At 42.7% G+C, this 14431-nt stretch overlaps 1 long non-coding RNA gene across 2 annotated transcripts in view; it reads left to right on the top strand.

Moving 5' to 3' along the window:
- LOC137379500 (uncharacterized) overlaps positions 1-13417 on the top strand; it is a 32025-nt gene extending 18608 nt beyond the window's left edge. For both annotated transcript variants that reach the window (XR_010976832.1, XR_010976835.1), the window contains one exon: positions 6501-13417. This is a non-coding gene — a long non-coding RNA (uncharacterized lncRNA). The remainder of the gene's footprint in view (positions 1-6500) is intronic.
- Positions 13418-14431: the final 1014 nt, after the last annotated feature.

The raw sequence follows: 14431 nt of genomic DNA, 5'->3' as shown, positions 1-14431 counted from the left end.
TGAGAAAACAGATGCTCCTAGCGCTGCTTTCCTAACATTAAAACATAGTTGCAGGTGAGGTGCAGTTCTGGACATATTTACAGAGCTCTCTCTTGGTGGGTAGCACGTGATTCACAACCCATGGCACAATCCCTGTCTTCCGGGTGAGTTGAGCACTGTATTCTCAGACAGGTATTGCAGTATAACTGCAGCCCAAGATGTTCCTTGGTTGACATACTAGTGCTGAATTTGTATAGGCAATACTCTACACATGGTCCAAGGTCTCAAAGCAAAGCAGGTCTTTCTAGGGACATTTCTTCCGTAAAGAAATGCAATATGTATGTATATTTGCTGGTCCTGCAGAGTGGGATGTGTCCATTAGCGTCCAATTGCAGACTCTCTGTATCTAACCTTTTCTGATTTCAGTCAGGCAGTATCATGTTTACATAACTTGGCGCCCATTTAGCTGGGTCCCTAATCCTCCTCAGGAAAAATACATGCATGTGTAGAGCTGTCAACCAGCAGTGAAAAATGAAAGCGTTTGGCCAGTGTCAAAGGATGAGTACCTGCTCTCTAAACATTTACATTAAGGTCAAAGAGATGTAAAAAGTGCCCAGAAGCGCCCTATCAGGTTTGACACTGCAATGCATTCACGCTCTGTGTAGTGACAAATGTAAATCGTAAGACTCCCTGCTCCTGGTTGAACTCTAACTCATTACAAATCACATTATAACTTCAGCAATTTTTGTATTGTACCAACAGTCATCTTTCAATGTAAATGCACACTCAGTATATGGATGTTAGCAAGTTAGTTAGCAAGTGGGTGTCGATGGCCCAGGTGAAAGTAACAAAACAGCAAACCATGCTACAACTGGGAGCAACAACAAAACAGCCTGAAAATTTGCAAATTGTGGCAAGCTGTCATGGGTCTTCAAATTTTTAGAAAAGTCAACAGTTATAATGATATGAAATGCTAAAATATTTTGGTGTTGGGACACTTAATGAGGCCCAGACAACAAACTTCATGGTAAATTGATTTACAACTTTAAGTATGTATCAAAGAATGAAATTCCAAGAATGCCTGCAGCATAACATTGGTAGGATTTCCTTTCCCCTTAAGCGCAAGGAACAGGCCTTCACCTGGCTATGTCAGGCCTAAAGTAATGACCTGAATCTGCAAATATCCACAGGTACAGATTAGGTCAGGAATGCACAGTTTGGGTGCACTCTATCAGCCTCACTGCCAGGCAGAGGGAGGAACAGGATACTGGCCTTATAAGATTTACTGCAGCATTTGTACAAGCAGCCACCATGGTAGCCTTTGAACAAGAATTTTTTTTACAATGGTAGTTCCAGGAACTTAATCTATCCAAAACTAAACTTCCTTCTAATATGTTTATTTTCCATAAGATTTATGCAATAAAGGCAAACTATAAATTTTATTCTTTTCTAATATACTTTCTTTTCACATTTGTTACTTAATAAATATACATATAAATAAGTTTTATTTCACTAAACTTAGTCAGATCTTTCAACTCATCTTTAATTTCGAGGTGACTTCCCAATTCCTAAACAACCCCTTCAACTTTTAAAATACATATACTTACCTAATCGCTGGTATATATTACAGCAAACTAAATAAATGATAGATTAATAATGACCCAAAGCTTCTGGTGGCCTAAAACAATCCATGAATCATCAGCAAATTTGCTATGTGTTATACCATTGGCACTTGACTGACTCTTCACTGACCTAAATCTTTTTTCAGGTGTATGGGCTGTTCAGATTTTATGATATGCAAGACATCTTGAATTTAACGTGGAGGACCCTGCAGTACAAGCCATGCTGGGAGCTGTAGTTTGCATCAGTTTAAAGCTTGCTGGGACTTGTAGTCTTATCCGAGAGTATCCAGTATATAGGAATAAAAATAGAAAAGAAATGCTCTGCAGTAAAACAGATTCCATACTTTCACTGCTAATTTAAAAATGGTAGTTGTCAGTTTCAACAAATATAGAGGCATATTTCAATATATATTAATTGGGCTTAAGTTATCCTGTCAAATAGACTTAACAATTTTTTTTAATATTGGAAGCTGGATTGGATAGCCTCCTGAAGATGGGCATGGGAATCACAATACCCAAGTAACCTGTGTCCATTGATTACAATGTAGGCACAGCATGCCAACATCATGCTGTGCTTATTTGAATGATTTCTGCATGCAGCCAGCCCTAACTGCGCTGTTGATTGGCTGCATCAGTTAAAGCTAGCCTGCACCTCATAAGGGGGAGGTGTTTTGTAGCTGGACCAGATGCTGGCTATTGTGCAGGAAGTGAATCTAACCTGGGAATCAATGAAGAATGACACAACATGGGAGAGTGCGGGCTGCAGAATTTTCAGACTGTACTGGAGACCTTGGTAGAGGATATGGAAAGGAGGGGAGATATCCTGTATCTGTAGAGGGCCCGAGGCCCTCCTGACACGCATTCAAAAGGCAATGGGAGCAGATAGCTGTCACTGTCAATGTCAGAGTCAAGCCCTGCAGACCTGGATGCAGTACCGCACAAAGTTCAATGACCTCATATGAGTGATTAGGGTCAGTGAATGCATCCTCAAATGTTTTTTCCTACCAACAGCACCAGTAGCCACAACCACTGCTCAAATCACCACATTCCCAACACTCAGCCACCAACAATCTCTATCAATCAGTCATCATACCTAACATTCATATGCTTCACTTCACCCTCACACACTTAGCGCAGCTGCAAGCCTCTCACACACACTTCACAGCTTATACACACTGGCAGATATTTAGCCATGACAGCCACATCACCCATACAGATTGCATAACACTCACTAACACATTTCCCACTCTGTTGCAGGAGAAGGTGGTGCACAACAGAGGCAACAGGGCCTACTCGTAGGGAGACAGGTGAGCCGACATGACCTAGCCCTCATGGAAAAGATGGTGCTAGCCATTATTGGGATGTCCACTGCTGAGGCCAAGGCCAGCAGCAGGGCTGAATAGATCCTCATACCTCATATCCTCATACCTAATCCACCTTCTCACATCTCTCTTCCTCCTCATTCCACAATCTCGTCTAATTTACAAGCTGCAAGCATGAGTCTCTTAGTTCTCCGGCCTCACCACAACCTTACCCTTGTGTCTTTTTACTTTTAGATACCCAAGAAGTGAAACCTAATCAGGCAGTGGAGGAACAGCAAGAAGACAGTGATGATGAAGATGCACAGTCATTCGATTTCACACTTGCAGCCACCAGCTCAGATACTGAAACAAAAGCAAACTACTGCGGATGCTGGAAATCTGAAACAAAAACAGAAAGCATGGAAATACTAAGCAGGTCTGGCAGCATCTGTGGAGAAAGAAACAGAGTTAACGTTTCAGGTCTGTGACAAAGGTATGCACAACAAAATGCTTGGTGCCTGCCAGAAAGCTTGCGCTTAATGTCAAGAGCATGGAGGCTCAGAGCTCTGTGCAGAGCTTGGAACACATCCTTTCCAGCATGGAGGTGGTGGTCAACTCCATTCACACACTTGTAAACCTAACCATGATGCAGCTTCTGATTGCAGCAGGAGCCACTCAACATCTGAGTGCTGCAGTGGAAGCTCAGCCTGATCTCATGCAAGGTCAGCTTGCTGCCATCATGGGTGATGATTTCAATGTGCGAAGGGGCTTGCTGGGTGTCACAGTAGTCCAGCAATCTTTCCTCCAACAGATTTCTAGGATTGTCAAAGTGCTGACCCATGGAAGTGGCAGTGGCACCATGAAGTATGAACCTGTTGTCCTCTCTCAGAAAGACAGCATTCATCCTCCCGTTACTGCCACTTCAGTAGCGCTCTTGCTGTTGCCTGTCAACCAGCCAGCCTAGACCATGGAGCCCAGGCAGAGATGGTGCATTCTGCAGCCGGGCCTTCTAGGCCCAGAGCTGTTCAAGGTCATCCTTGAAAGGCCATCTGTAATCTCTTCCAGGGAAAGTCAGCAGCCTTCCACCAGCCCTGCTCCAGCTACTTGCATAGCACTGCATAGGAGCACTAAGATAGGCACAGACACACTGAAGGCAAGTACTAAGGAAATACTCAAATGTAATTAGTTGACTTTTGTGTGCAATATGGCATGAATTCATTTGTAAATTTAGTTTGGAATGTTTATTTTGTGGTGGCTTTTATTTTTGCATTGTGGCCAAGTGGACACTATGATGATCAGTGACAAGGGAAGATAAGTTGTGGGACTGTTAATGAATGGGGAATTAAGTTTGTGGTTACCGGTATTGCATTTGGATATGTTCTTCATGGACAACCCAGGCAGAATGGGGCTGTTAAGGTGGCCTCCTTCCTTCCTCTTCCCCTTCTTTCTCCTCATCCTCCTCCTGTTCTCCTCAGCTGCTCACCTTATGGTGGCAAATGCTGTCCCTTCATAATAGTGAGATTTTGCAGCTTGCAGCAGATGCCACGAATCTTGACGCTCACTCTGGCAATTACTGCAGGACTCCAGAACAGTCCAGGCAGCAGAAGCATTGTTTCAGAACGCCAGTAGTCTGCAATATCACATTTCATGTGGCAACATGGCTTTCAATGTATGGGTTGCGCACCGGAATCAGGAGCTATGACATCAGTGGATAACCATGGTCACTCAGTAGCCACCCTTTGGTTTATAGTGGTGACTCAAATGCAGCTGGCACAGCAGACTGCCATAGAATGAAAGCAACAAGGCTGCTGCCAGGATACCGAGCATTAACTTGCATGGTTCATTGCCTATGGTCACACACCAGCTGGAAATTGAGGGATTGGAATTCCTTTTGGTTCTGGTATAGGGCAGAGATGACAAGTGGTGCCTGCAAAGCGAAGTGTGTGCAGTCAATGGCTCCTTACATCATGAGGAACCCTGCAATCCTATCAAAGCCACGTGCTCACTCTGACTGCTTTTCTCTGGCAAGCAAGAATGACATGCAGTTAGCTCTTTGACTAGAGAGCCTCAGTGGTCTCCCTCACGCAACAGTGGATGGCAAACTGTGAGATGTTGCAAACATCTCCAAGTCCAGCCTGGAAGGAACCAGAAACATAAATCTTAATTGCCACGGTCACCTTCGCAGCTGCTGGAAATGCAGTACTTGTTCTTCTCTGAGCTTGCAGTTGTGGCTGCAGCAGGTGGCATATTTTAGTGAGCACATCCTTACTGAAGTGCAGACACCTCACACATTATTCCTCACTGAGGTTCAGATGGAGAATTGCTCCCTGACCAGCCTGGGGGAGGTGGGGGTATATGGATTCCTGCTGAGAGCACACATGTCTGGGAGCAAGTGGTTTGTGCGGAAGCCTTGAAATCAGCAAAATGTCTGACAGCTCCTGCCACCTCACTCCCTGTAGATTTTTGCAACTATAGAATGCATTAAACACTTGTAGAATCATAGAAACAGCCAGAAGAAATCAACTAACCTATAACAAATTGATAATCCTTCCTGCTGCTTGAGCCTCAAGCCCAACTGTTCGAGATTAAGATAGGACTGGAACATTAAATTCCAAATGGCACTGCTGGCATGAAATCAGTGTTGCATGCTAATGAGCCCAATTTCTCATCCAAAATATTTATGAAACTTAACCCTGTGCTCTTTGTGGGTGAATGATGAGTTACTGCAAGTCTTTGGAATATGCTCGCCTGCCTGTTTTGATATTGTTGTTTTGACCAACTGACCTGTGGCACATCAAGATCGATTAAACAGTCAAACAGCACTTAAGTGGCTCAAATAACCATTTAAACTATTGCATTTGCCCAGGGAGAGCTTGGCCACAGCTTGAAATTTGCTAGCAAATGGAGGTTTATCACGAGAATTGCCCACATTGTTTAGAATACAGGAGGTGCAGGATGACAACCATCCTGTATGGAAAAGATAGGCAATCTCATCAAAAATGACTAGTTCAGGAGGAATGGCTGCAGATAGGAGCCAAAGTAAATGCTGTCTGTATAAACCAAGCAACCTGAATCCAGGTTAGGAAGATGGCTGACCAGATGCTAAGATGTTTCATCCAAAGTATGAGCACCAAGTAATCATTCCATAAAATGTCCTCTCACAATCTGTAACAGCTAAATAGCCACAATATTTATTTGCCTACAGGATAAAATGACAGAGATGGAAAGAAATAGATCATAACTGGAAATGTTCCAGGGATTCTAAACCATTACCTCTGTTTGATGATGCCATTCTGTACACAAAACTAGTTCAGTATTACTTCCCTGTTTGCATGACAAGATTGCACATTATACAGAGAAACAGACCCAATCTGGAAGAAGGCTCAAAAATCACAAACACTTGACTTAACAGAGGTCACTATGTAACAGTACAGAGGAGCAGGGGAAGCTTATCATCCTCTTAAGTCTTACCCACCTTTTCACTCCCTCCCACGCAGGTATACACACAACCATACAAATAATATCTTTTATTGCAAACTCTAAATGAAGGTATATCTTGGATAGCATTCAAACATTTGTTCCTTTTCTGTTACTACAGATCTGCAAGAGCAGCTTGCCAATGTTGTCAGTAGCCCAGAAGAAGACCAAGACACAAGGCACCTTCTGTCCCTCTCACTGAAATTGACAAATACCGGGATCTGGAGGGATGCAGTTAGCAAGCTGGAAGTGGTTGCACCACGAGAAAAGAGTTCTCAGGTGAAGAGAAGCAAGTGGCCACAGTAGAGAAGGAGCAAGAACCTGTTGGCTGAATGGGAGCATGACTGCTATCAATGATACATTGAACGTCAAGGGAAGATGGTTAGATTCTCTTGTTGGAGATGGTCATTACCTGGCACTTGTGTGGTGCAAATGTTACTTGCCACTTATCAGCCCAAGCCTGCATGTTGTTCAGCTCTTCCTGCGTGTGGGTACGGACTGCTTCAGTATCTGAGGAGTCTCAGATGGTACTGAGCACTGCAATCATCAGCGAACGTCCCCACTTCTGACCTTATGATGGGTGGAAGGTCATTGATGAAGCAGCTGAAGATGGTTAGACCTAAGACACTATACTGAGGAACTTCTGCAGCAGTGTCCTGGAACTGAGATGATTGACCTCCAACAACCACAACCATCTTCCTTTGTGCTAGGTATGTTTCCAACCAGTGGAGAGTTTTCCCCCTGATTTCCATTGACTTCAATTTTTCTGGAGCTCTTTGATGCCACACTAGGTCAAATCCTGCCTTGATGTCAAGGGCAGTCACTCTCACCTCACCTTTTGAATTCAGCTCTTTTTAATGGGATCTGGAACCAGGTCACCCTGACGGAATCCAAACTAACACATCGATAACTTTACTTTCACTAGCTTCCTGCTGCAGGGCTCAGCAGTTTGTGCCCAGATGCCTTGAAGCTCCCTTGAAAGTTGGTATTAGAAGAGCTTCTCTCCAAGTGCTCTCTTTTTCTTCCTGTTCTGTTTTAAGTTCTAAGTTTACAAATGTTTTACTTATACTTTGCTTTCCTGTGCTTTTGCTGAAAATAATGGACTATTTTCTGGCAGCTTTAAAAACAAGCCTAGCACGATTTGTAAATAAGATTTATGGGGGAGACAATGGTGTAGTGGTCACATCACTGAACTAGTAATCCAGAGGCTCAGGCTAATGTCCATGGGACATGGGTTCAAATCCCACCATGGCAGCTGGTGGAATTTAAATTCAATCAATTATTTAAAATCTAGAATTGAATGCTAGTTTCAGTAACGGTGCCATGAAACTATCATCAATTGTTGTAAAAACTCATCTGGTTCACTAATGCCCTTTAAGGAAAGAAATCTGCTCTTCTTACTTTGTTTGGCCTACGTGTGACTCCAGACCCACAGCAATGTGGTTGACTTCTAACTTCCCTCTGAAGCGACCTAGTTCTCAAGGACAATTAGGGATGGGTAACAAATACTGGCCAGTGACACCCATATCCCATGAAAGAATAAAAAAAATTGTCTCCCCTAAACATTATTTTAAAAATACTTAAATTATTTAAATTTCTGAAATAACAACAAAAGATGCTAAAGAGGAAACAATAAAATTTACAAAGTCTATTCTTCTTAAGAGTTCCATTGCACATGAAGCTTCCATGGTGCTCATCCAAAATAGGCACTGAAGGGGCAATTCCAGCTCAGAATTGCAGCAGGTATTCAATTAAATATTTTTGCATAAATTCTGAAGCATTAAATGAGGCTTTATCATAAAATGGGCACTAGCAATCCAGTACACAAAATGCAGCTATCGTAAAACTGCAGCTTGAAGGAACTGAGTGCAACATATGGCTAAAGGCTGGTAAATTTCTATATATACCACTATTTAGTTCTGTGCAAGGAAAAGTGGGACAGCTAATTAGAAGGTCTACCATCAAGTGACAAGGGAGCATTGAAAGCAATCTTTATTGCTATGAACTTTCTGACTGCAAAATCTAATTAACACTGCTGCAATTAACTTCTGAATCTCCAATATATCAGAACCTGAGCTCTAATGTCCATTATGCTTGAGCGAAAAGAGCATGTCACATGTGTGATAAGTGACTACTGCAATTTTGTAGACTCACCCTTAGCGAGCCATAATACCCCAAATGGCATTCTAAATAAGCTTGACACATAGCAGCAATTTTAATCTAATCCAACTGTCAGGAAACTGACGAGACAGGGTGGAATCCTGATTTTACACCCCATCCAATTATTACTCTCCATTGACTTCAATAGAGAATAAAATTGGGTGTGGGGGACACTGTACCTTCTCATGCCATGTTCCCGACAGGCGGAATAGGATAAAATTGGCCCTAGCACACCGTCCAAAAGCTTAACAGCAATTTGAAGACAGGTGTTCAGTGAACAGGAAGTGTGCAAGCTTTGAAACACTCCAAAATTACATTTCATCAGATGGATTATAAACTGCCTTTGTTAGATCTGGCTGGACCATATCAAACACTATTGGGCCTTGCTCTTCGCTGCTAAAACCATCCACTTCTCCAGGAGTATCCTGTAGAAGTTACCCCTGGCTTCTTTTCTCCACTACCTTAAATGATTTCCTTAAAACCCTCTCCCCTACCCCATCCACCCTCACAACAACATGTAGAAGCAGCTTTTGACTTTATTTGTCATTAACATCCTTTCATCTGACTCCACTGCATCTCTCTTACCCACCAAGCGAAACCTCCTCCAAGATTGTCTTCTTGCACTAGCTGGGAACCCGTGTCTTTCTTTAGTTTCTCTCCTATCTCTCCTCATGCTATCTCCAAGCTCAACTTGACTATGAGGCCCACTTCCTGCTTTTTTGACCCCATTCTCACCAAATTGCTGACCACCCAACTTACCTTCCTTGGCCCATTCTATCTAACATTGTAAATGATTCCTGCTTTCAAAAATGCCATCACGAACCCCTCCTAAAGGAACTTATCCTCGGCCAGTCTATCTAGTAAACGACCACCTCATCTCCAATCTCTCTTTCCTCTCCAAAGTGCTTGAACTTGTTGTTTCTTCCATAATCTGTGCCCATCTTCCCCACATCTCCATATCTGATACCCTCCAATCAGATTTTCATCTCTGCCACGGCACTACAGCACCCCTAATGAAAGTCACAAATAACATCACGTGACTGTGACCAGGGTGCACTATCCCTCCTCAAACTCTCTGTTGCCTTCAACATGGTAGACTACACAATCCTCCTCCAACATCTTTTCTCCATTGTCCAGCTCACTTGGACTGCTCTCACTTGATTCCATTCTTACCTGTCAAACCATGTCCAGAGCATCTCCAGCAATAGTATCTCTCCCAACCCCACACCAATACTTCTGGAGCCATCCAAGGATTTATCTTTGGCCTTCTTCTCTTCCTCATTTACATGTTGCTCCTTGGCAACAACATTTGAAGACATGGCGATTCCACATGTATGCTGATGAGACCCAACTCCTCCTCTCCACTACTTCTCTCAAATATTAGACTTTGCAAAACTGTTTCTCCAACATCCAGTCCTGGATGACTCACAATTTCCTTCAGTTAAACACAGGAAAGACCAAAGCCATCATCTTCACCCTGGTCTCAAGTTGCCTATACCCTCACTGCCAATTCCGTCCCCCTCTCTGGCGCTGTTAAGGTTAGCATGCAGGTACAGCAAGTAATTAGGAAAGCTAGTAGAATGTTATCGTTTATTGTGAGGGGAATTGAATACAAAAGTAGGGAGGTTATGCTTCAGTTATAAAAGGCATTGGTGAGACCACATCTGGAGTACTGTGTACAGTATTGGTCTCCTTATTAAGGAAGGATGTAAATGTGTTGGAAGCAGTTCAGAGAAGGTTTACTAGACTAATATCTGGAATGGGCAGATTGTCATATGAGGAAAGGTTGGACAAGCTAGGCTTGTATCTGCTGAAATTTGGAAGAGTAAGAGACGACTTGATGGAAACATATAAGATCCTGAGGGGTTTTCACAGGGTGGTCACCCATTTAAGACAGAGATGAGGATAATTTTTTTCTCTCAGAGGGTCGTGAGTCTTTGGATGTCTCTTCCTCAAAAGGCAGTGGAAGCAGAGTTTATGAATATTTTTAAGGCAGAGGTAGATAAATTTTTGATAAGCAAGAAGGTGTAAGGTTATTGGGGGTAGGCAGGAATGTGGAGTTGAAGTTACATAAGATCAGCCATGATCTTATTGAATGGCGGAGCAGGCTCAAGGGGCCAAGTGGCCTACTCCTGCTCCTAATTTGTATGTTTGTATGTCTCAGGTAAAATTAGATGGTTTGCATCCTCCGTGTCCCCTTTGACCCTGATCACGAAGGCTGTTAATTTCCACCTCCGTAATATCACCCATCTCCACACTTGCTTCAGCTCAACTGGTGCTCAAACCTTCATCCATGTCAGTCACCTCCAGACTCACTATCCAATATTCTCCTATTTGGTCTACCATCCTCCATCATCCAATAGACTTCAGCCTATCCAAAATTCTGATGCCTGTACTCTATCTATCTTAAGTTCCACTGTGCTCAGTGCAATGCCTCAAATTCCAAATTCTCTTTTCCTTTCTTAGCTTTGATCCTCCCTATCTCTGAAACCTTTTCTAATCCTACAACCTTCCAAGAACTTTGCTTTTCTCCAGCTCTGGCCTTGTGCATCCCTGATTCATTTTGCCCCAAGAATAACAATGTGTCTTCAGACATCTAGGTCCAAAGCTCTGGAATTCCCTCCTTAAACCTTTCCACCTCCCTCTCCCCCTTTAAGACCCTCCCTAAAATTCACCTCCTTGACCAAGCTTTTAGTCATCCCTCCTAATATCTCCTTCTGTGTTGATTTTCATCAGATTATGCTTCTGTCTCTCTGTAATATCTTTCTACATTAAGGGTGATTATGTATACACATTGTTATGGCCACGTGGTGTGATGTGGGTGGTTCCCACTGTTCAACTCCCCACCTGACCGCAGCAAGTGTATTTGTTTTAGAGTTTAGCCCCTTGGTGTTTTATTTTTCAAATAAACAGAGAGTGACAGGTTTTCTTGTGGTTTTAAAAACAGAAAGTGAATTGTTTATTGATCAATACGTCTTTTCTCAAAATAGTCGCAACCGCATCCACTCAGGCATTCAGATTTAGATTTAGAGATACAGCACTGAAACAGGCCCTTCGGCCCACCGAGTCTGTGCCGACCATTAACCACCCATTTATACTAATCCTACACTAATCCCATATTCCTACCACATCCTCACCTGTTCCTATATTCCCCTACCACCTACCTATACTAGGGGCAATTTATAATGGCCAATTTACCTATCAACCTACAAGTCTTTGGCTTGTGGGAGGAAACCAGAGCACCTGGAGGAAATCCACGCAGACACAGGGAGAACTTGCAAACTCCACACAGGCAGTACCCAGACTTGAACCCGGGTCGCTGGAGCTGTGAGGCTGCAGTGCTAACCACTGCGCCGCCCCGCTTGCAAACACACACACAAGCACACAGGAAGAAACAGATAGCGAAGGGAAGGGGGAAGGTGATTTTTAGTTGGGGGGAAAGGTTATGATAAACCTGTTGAATTCTTTTGAGAATCAAGTTCTAGATGGATGTAGGCCTGAGATGATTGTCGGTTTCTCTCCTGACTGAAGGTTCTGTTGAAGATGGTGAGTTACTTCTAGCTATCACTGCTGTAGCTTCACCTCTGGGTCAGTCTCTCTATCTCTCTGGTTGCCTTTTTATAAGGTAAAACTGTGTCACCTCTCACCTCCTGGTAGGAGACATTTTCATCTCTTTCTCATGGTGCTTGCACAATGGCCCAGGACGTGGCTACTTCACACTTCCTTTGTTTCAGAAGACATTCAATTCTGGAATGTTTTAGGATAGTTGTAAGATGGGTTTCATTAACATCTTTTGGCTTTGAAGATTTGTTCTTTGTTTTTGTCAGACTGTTTGTATATATATAAAAGGCCAATCCCCTTTTTGCTTTGACGGCCACTTTGGACCATTGTTCACTTTTTAAATTAAAGGTTCATTTTTTTTAAGACAAAATCCGTTCTTCATAACTCTTCAGAGTTAGGCCGTGATAGTTGTATCATTGCACTTCCGGTGTGCATGACAACATATAAAAGGTTTGTTATATGGAAAGCAATAAAATGCTGTTGACTAATGCTTATCCATTTCAACTTTAAAACATCTTTCTTTTGTGAAATTTAGAAGGTATATTTTTATGAAAAATTCAGCAAACTAATTAAATGTTGCTTTATACATGGGCATTAAATGAATTATAAAATAGATTTGATCCCATATCTATAATAATAATAGTCAGTTTGATTGGTCTGTTTAAGGGGTGCATCTGTTGGTGGGTGTTTTTGGTGGGCAGTGCTTGATTGTAACATTTGGGTTAATGAGTTTACCCAGTATAACAATATTTTGATCCATCTGATAAAAAGCACCTGGAGTTAGGTGTAAGGCCCTCTGTTTACAACCAGGCGTGGCTCTTCTAATCTCTACCATGCAAGTAGGTTCAGGGAAGTGCTTGCTAAGTGCAATTTTTAAAACTTTTCATTGTAGTTTGTGGAACCTTGCTGTGCACAAAACGACTGCCACTTTATCTCACAGTACTGCACCATATAATGAATTCTATGCGAAGTGCTTTGGGACATTCAAAAGACACAAGAGAGTGCTGAATAGATGCAAATTTTTTTTTATCTCTAGGGAGAGTCAGCAACAGTTCAAACTACAGGGGATTAATGGCCTTTTTTTATTACATATTCTCTCATGCAGCTAAGAATATCATAAGGAAGGCATTGACTGGTCAGCTGACAGAAGTGAAAAATGTTGTTTCAGTGAAGTGGTTGGTAACTGCACTTTTAAAACTGCAATTTTTTATTTAAAAAAAATTCAGTTTATTGCTTTGAATTAAACTTTGAGATATGTGCGCATCATTCAAGTGGGCCGTGTTTATTTTTGGCACCATTTCAAATCCAGTGTTTCACACATGCACAGCTTAATGTAGCTTTTGCCATGGTCAGAAGTTTTGATTCTGTTGAAGTCTTTGCTGAAAGAATAATTAGAAATCCTGTATTTAAAGACAAGTTATTGCAATAAAGATACTGTTTTGACCACAAATGTTTTGCCAGGGGTAAGGGGGGAAAGGAAGAGGCGGGGAGGGGGAGGAATTTCTGAAAAGTCTTCAGAAGAATTTCCTTGACCAGTATTTTTTTTTTATTTCCAAAATATACTTTATTCATAAAAATCTGTAAAAAATACATTACCAAACAGTTTCAAACAGCACCAAGTCAAAAAATACAAACAGTGCAAAGGAGGTCAGTTTCCTTCAATACAATCATGAGTTGTCACACAACCCTTCCATTACATTTGTCATGCCATATCCATTTTTACATTTTACAGCAAACAAAAATTTTCCCGATACAGTTCGAGGGGTTTTCCATGGATCCAGCCCCTCCGTTCAGCTTGGTGGGGGGACCTTACACGGTGGTCTTTCCCCATTGAGCCTTTGCTGCGGCTGCCCCAAGCTTTAGTGCGTCCCTCAGCACGTAGTCCTGGACCTTGGAATGTGCCAGTCTGCAACATTCGGTCGTGGACAACTCTTTGCGCTGGAAGACCAGCAGGTTTCGGCGGGCCAAAGGGCGTCTTTCACCGAATTGATAGTCCTCCAGCAGCAGTTGATGTTTATCTCGGTGTGCGTCCCTGGGAACAGCCTGTAGAGCACAGACTCCTGTGTTACAGAGCTGCTTGGGATGAACCTCGACAAAAACCACTGCATTTCTTTCCATACCTGCTTTGCAAAGACACATTCCAGGAGGAGGTGGGCAACCGTCTCTTCTCCACCACAGCCACCGCGAGGGCATTGTGCGGAGGGGGTGAGACTTCGGGCGTGCAGGAAGGATCTGACGGGTAGGGCTCTTCTCACCACCAGCCAAGCTACATCTTGATGCTTGTTTGAAAGTTCTGATGATGAGGCATTCCATCAAATGACTTTGGCAGTC

This window comes from Heterodontus francisci, chromosome 18 (assembly GCF_036365525.1).
Source record: "Heterodontus francisci isolate sHetFra1 chromosome 18, sHetFra1.hap1, whole genome shotgun sequence".
NCBI lineage: Eukaryota > Metazoa > Chordata > Chondrichthyes > Heterodontiformes > Heterodontidae > Heterodontus > Heterodontus francisci.
This window is presented reverse-complemented; position numbering and strand designations above follow the sequence as displayed.